Below are 6,111 nucleotides of genomic sequence, written 5' to 3'. Positions count from 1 at the left end.
ACACGAGAGTACTCTGGGTAGAGTCCTCATGTCTTGTTTCTGGAGCAAAGTGCAACTCGAGTCTGTGATGCTTGGGAGCCCTTTGCGAATGAACCAGAAAGATATTATTACTGGCTGCCAGCGTGATTTTAAGAGGATGGATTTTCACATCTGCACTCTTTTTTTTTGTTTGTTTGTTTGTTTTTTTTTTTTTTTAAGACAGGGTTTCTCTGTGCCATCCTGGTTGTCCTGGAACTCACTCTGTAGACCAGGCTGGCTTTGAATTCAGAAATCCACCTACCTCTGCCTCCCAAGTGCTGGGATTACAGGCATGCACCACCACTGCCCGGCCCACATCTGAACTCTTATTCTTGTTAAATTATCTTATTTTCCCAGGGCTGGGATTTAATTATAAAATTCTATCTTATCTCTTTTCCAAAAACATGTTGCTTTAAATGAAACTTTGTTCCAGAGACTTAAAGTAGAAAATGGCCTCAATTGGCTTATATAAGCTTGTCTTCCTGCAATTCTCTCAACGTATTTTTGGTCTATTAAATCTCAGGCTCCTTGTCCCCCTTTCAGTTCCTTTCTCCTGCTTTATTAGTAAGAGGTACCTATTTGTCCTATATTAAAACACATTCACATTTCCATCTGTGTTTGACTCTGCCTATGTTTTAATAAACAGTATTTTCACCTCACTTTCCTCCATGTTTATTCTTCAGCTCGTTCCTTCTTTCTAGGTCTAGAGTTCTCAATATCCACAGCACTCCTAGTGAAATGGCCCTACTTCCTCTCGTTGAACCGCCCTTCCTGAAACTGCTTTTATATACAGCATGTATACATTTATAACAGATGATTTTAGTAACTAGCATGACATGATTAAAATGCGACATTTAAATCTTACTTTTTTTTGAAAATGGGATAATAAAATATTGTATTTTTTCACTTATGAGTGTGTGTATGTATCCAAGTATGTGCCACACGGATGCAGATGGAGTTCCAAAGAGGATGCTGTGTCCCTGAGAGGTGGAGTTATAAGTGGTTGTGAGCTGCCTGATGTAGCTGCTGGAAGCAAATATGGGTCCTCTGAAAGAGCAGTGAACACTCCGAACCACTGAGTCACCTGTCCAGCCCCTTCCTGTGACTTCTAAGAACTTCACTTCAGTCAGAAGGTCATGAGGACTCATTTTGAGTCTGGAACTTTGTTTGGTACTGTCCTCTATCAACAAACATACTTTCCTTAATTATTAAAAAAAACATTAAAAATACATAATAATTAAGGCAGATGATAGATATGTACAGCTTTTCTGAGAATAATAATAAAAGATACTAATTAACGAACAACAGCTTTAGAACACAAACATAATGAACCCTGGTGACTCCCCTGTGCCTTTTTCAGTCGTCTTTATTCCCCTATGAGGAGACAGGGCTGGAGAGATGGCTCAGCAGTTAAGAGTATTTCCCGCTCTGGCAGAAGACCCAGGTTTGATTCTCAGAACCCATGAAGCTTCTTACAACAATCTGTAGTTTCACTTTCAGGGGATCTGATACTTTCTTCTGCCTCCCTCCGGTTCCTGAACATGCGTGGTGCATACCCAGGCACACACACACACCCATAAAGAATAAGTAAATAATAATGTTTTATGTAAAAAAAACTTTTGAAAATAGAAACTATAGCTGCTTTTCCTATACATGCATATTTCATTTTTTATTTTGAAAATTCATGTATTCCTAAATATAAATTTTTCATTTGACCACTTCTTTTGAATTTGAAAATAAATGATATGGTAGTGTTTTTCTTCCTGGGCTTTTTGAAAATTCAGAATTACAGTGTTCAATGATGTATTATTTTCTGTATCCATGGTCATAGTTTTCCAACAGTCAACTGTAATCTGAAAATATGAGAAATTTCAGACAGAGATGATTCTTTCAGCTAACACTGTGGTTCTGAGTGCTGAGGGTGCAACTCAGTGGCAGAGAGCTTGCTTATCATGTATGAGGCTCTGGGTTCAACCCCCAGCACTGCAGGAATAAACGAATCTGCATTTCTCAGTAGTATGATAAAACCTTATGCTTTCCTGCTTCTCCCACTAGGGATAGAGAAGCATACCCACAATATATATACTAATTGTGTCAATGTGGCTAAGGGAAAATACATTAACTTGCATTCAATATATTCTTGTAATTGTTCTATTTTATTAATTGCCAGTGTCTTTCCTCATTTAAAAATTAAATTTTGTTATAGCTATATACGTACAGTGGTGAAGGCACTATAGTATATGTAGGGTCAAGTATCATTAGCTTCTGGCATCCACTTGGGATGTTGAAATGCATCCCCTGTGCATAAGGAGGACAATTGTATTGTGTAGTGTAAAAATGCAGTAGTTTGGGATTTCTAGAGGGGAAAGGCAGTTACTACCAAACCGGATGACCTGAGTTCGATCCCCAGGACCCACATGGGAGGTGAACTGACTCCTTGAAGCTGTCCTCTGACAACCATGCAAACCATGTCGTTCCTCAAATTAAGAAATAAATGTAGGGGGCTGGAGCGATGGCTCAGTGGTTAAGAGCACCGACTGCTCTTCCAGAGGTCCTGAGTTCAAATCCCAGCAACCACATGGTGGCTCACAACCATCTGTAATGCGATCTGACGCCCTCTTCTGGTGCACCTAAAGACAGCTACAGTGTACTTATATATAATAATAAATAAATCTTTAAAAAAAAAAAGAAATAAATGTAATTTTAAAATTTAAAGATGAGATGGCAAGTACAACCCAGTGTACAGTGATCATTTTTATTTTTTCTTTTTGTTATCATTACTATTAGCAATTAAGTTGCCATAAGCATTCTGTGTGTGCATGGGAGTAAAAGTTTCCCTAAGTATGTATCTGATAAATGTTTGGTGACATTAGACACATTAGTTAAGGCTGAATTGTTGATCAACGTGATAGTACAAGATGTACATTCTCACTAGGGATTTCTATAACTCTGCCTTTGCCAGTCCACTTTTCATGATCAATACACAATGGTATCTGATGGTTTTAATTTGCATTTCCCTAACTACTATGTGATTAGTCATCTTTTCGTGTGTTTGTTGGTCATTTGTGGGTCTTTTACAGAAAAGTCTATTCAGATATTTGCTAAATTTTCTGATTGGATCATTTCTCTCTTAATGTCTCATAAGGCTACTTACATATTCCAGATATTAATCCTTTGTTGCAAAATAATCATTTGCACTGCAGATACCTCCCCACTTTGTGACTTGTGTATACTTATTCTGATTACAGTGACTTTGATGAGGAGAAGTTTAATAGAGTCAAACATGGCTTTTTTTTCCTGTCATACTTAACACTATGTCTCAATTAAAAAAATCCTTTGCCTGGGGCCAAAACATCCTCTTGTGTTCTGTGTCTTGAGATTATTTGTCTTTCATATTTAAGTGCTCACTGGTTCACACAAATAAAAAATAACAAGTATGAATCTGTATGTGTCTAACTATAGTATACAAAAATTTAAGACATATAAGAATTAATTGATACATCCACAACATTTTTACATGGGTTTCCTACTAACTGACAGAGAATCAGACCGTATGAGTAATTTGACCCAATAAACATACAGAATCTTGTATTCTAGAACACCAGAGAGCTTCAGAGCATTCTTTTTTAAAGATAAAACCTCACTGGCCAAATACTGACATTATAAAGAAAATGCTAACACACTTCAAAAGATGTGATCAAACAGACCAGTGTTTCATTTTAATGCAGATGAGCCATAAATAACTATATTTAGAATTAGAAAATCATACATATTTGGAAAATTTAAAATATATCAGTATATATTGTTGAGGTTTGGTCTGTTGCTGTGTGTTATAATGCTAAATACTGGCCCTAGTTACCTGCAGAGACGAGGATATTCTCACACAGACCCAAGTGATGCTATGTAATCTTGCCCCTCCCTCAAGTTATTCCTTGAATAAATATGCCTTAGTGAATAAAGATGCCTATAGCTGTGAAGAAGATAGGTAAACAGGGTTTCAGTTCCTGGACTTGGGGGGGTCTAAGGAGAGACCACAATGAGGGGAGAAGAGAAGGGTGGAGAGAGGAGACGATGCCATGGGGTAGGTGAGTCATGAAAACATGGGAATGAAGGCTGGCTAATTGGAGTCAAGAGCTGCCCAGATGGAACATGGAAAGTTATAACTCAGGGTTATTGATGGGGAAGTAGACATAATATAGCATAGAGAGTAGATATCTGCCCAGCTCTACTGCCTTTAAGGTTTGTTATAAATATAAAGGTTTCCTGTCTTTTATCTGGGAACTGAATGATCAAAGGTGGGGTAGGAACCCCCAGTTGAGATTAAATACTTAATACAACAGTGCATGGCCATCGCGCCTGTCATGTTCACATTTAGGGGTTGAAGCATAGGACCACAAATCTGAGGCTAACCTATGACTCCTATGCAGACCTTCTCAAAAACAAACAAAACAATTCAAATAACCCACTATGCAAAATGTTATACTGAAATCTGAGAGTAGGTTAGACTGAGCGATGAGAAACAACAGCTCAAAAAAAACTGTCACCCTCAGTTTAAGAGTGTCACCCTCAGTTTCAGAGGAACTTCATAGCCTGGCGCATTAGAAAAACAAAGGACTAGAGCTCCTTCTCCTCCCTCCTCATGAACTCACTGGGAAACGAGCCCAGGCCTTGCACTGCACTCTACCAATGAGTTACAGTCCCAGTCTGTCCAGTGTTTCAGTTTAAGAACTTAAGAAAACAGGCTGGAGGCGGTAACTTAGCCGGTGGAGCAAGTGCTTGCCTAGCATACACAAAGCCCAGGGGGAGGGAGGAACTCTAACAGACCCAAGCATGACAAACATGGCGCCGGCAGATCATGGCTTCCCTCTCCCTTGCACAACCGTTGGATTCCCTTATTTAGGCACGTCCACATTCCTAACACCAGCCACCAAGGTTTCCTTATTTGGCTATTTCCTTATGTGGGACCCATTCCTGAGGCTGGCCACCAAGGTCCAGGTACCAAAACTCATACTTTGACTACACTAAAACGTCCAATCAGGACTTACCAGCTCATCTGAGCACAGACTTCCCCCTTTCTCTTAAAAACGACTCCTACAAAGACACTTGCTGCTGTCTTTGCCCAATCCAGAGGCACCCACCACCACCACCACACAGTCCACTTGTCCCTTCTGAGGTAATAAATCTGTGCTTAGAATTTGGTGTCTAGATGTGGGGTGGCGGACTGTGAGAGGAGCCTGGTAAAATTGAACTGGGCTGGAAGCCCTGGGACCCAAAGGGACGGTAGGAGCTTCACCTGCTCCCATCACAGGTCCCTGTCACACTGCCACAGTCCCCATAGAGAGAGTTGTGACCATCATGTAGGGGCAGCTCCCCCTAACCCCTCGACATGTAAATGAGGCATCCCTAACATCTCAGACCAAGCCAATAGGAGGCACCTACTGTCAGAACCCAACTTAGTCCAAAACTGTATATAAGATCCTATCCAGAAGGAATAAAGAGGTGTGTGTGTGTATGTGTGTGTATTTGTGTGTATGTCTTAGGGTGGTTTTACTGCTGTGAACAGACACATGACCATTGCAAGTCTTAAAAAGGACAACATTTAACATTTAATTGGGGCTGGCTTACAGGTTCAGAGGGTTAGTCCATTATCATCAAGGTGGGAGCATGGCAGCATGCAGGCAGGCATGGTTCTACATCTTCATCTGAATGCTGCTAGCAGAATACTGGCTTCCAGACAGCTAGGATGAGGGTCTTAGATAGAGCCCAAATCCACAGTGACACACCTACTCCACTATATATAGTGGCTATATATATATAGCCACTCCCTGGGCCAAGCATATGCAAACCATCACAGCGCGAAAGAGAATTACTCCATCACTTGAGAGCATCTGTTGTATGGGAGCCGTTATACTTTCTGGGAAGAGAATGCTTTCCTGAAGCTTTCCTGGGGCTAATTTCGTTGCTAGAAGTTCCCCTGCACCTTGCTCAATAACCAGCTCTCCACCAGCTCAGCTCAGTGCAGGGTCTGGGAGCAATAGTGGCAGCTGCAGCAGTCCCAGTTGCACTTCCCCCTCCCTGCTCTTTCCCCTTTGC

Source organism: Mus caroli, unplaced genomic scaffold, assembly GCF_978045245.1.
Source record: "Mus caroli unplaced genomic scaffold, Mus_caroli_1 scaffold_2, whole genome shotgun sequence".
Lineage (NCBI taxonomy): Eukaryota > Metazoa > Chordata > Mammalia > Rodentia > Muridae > Mus > Mus caroli.
This window is presented reverse-complemented; position numbering follows the sequence as displayed.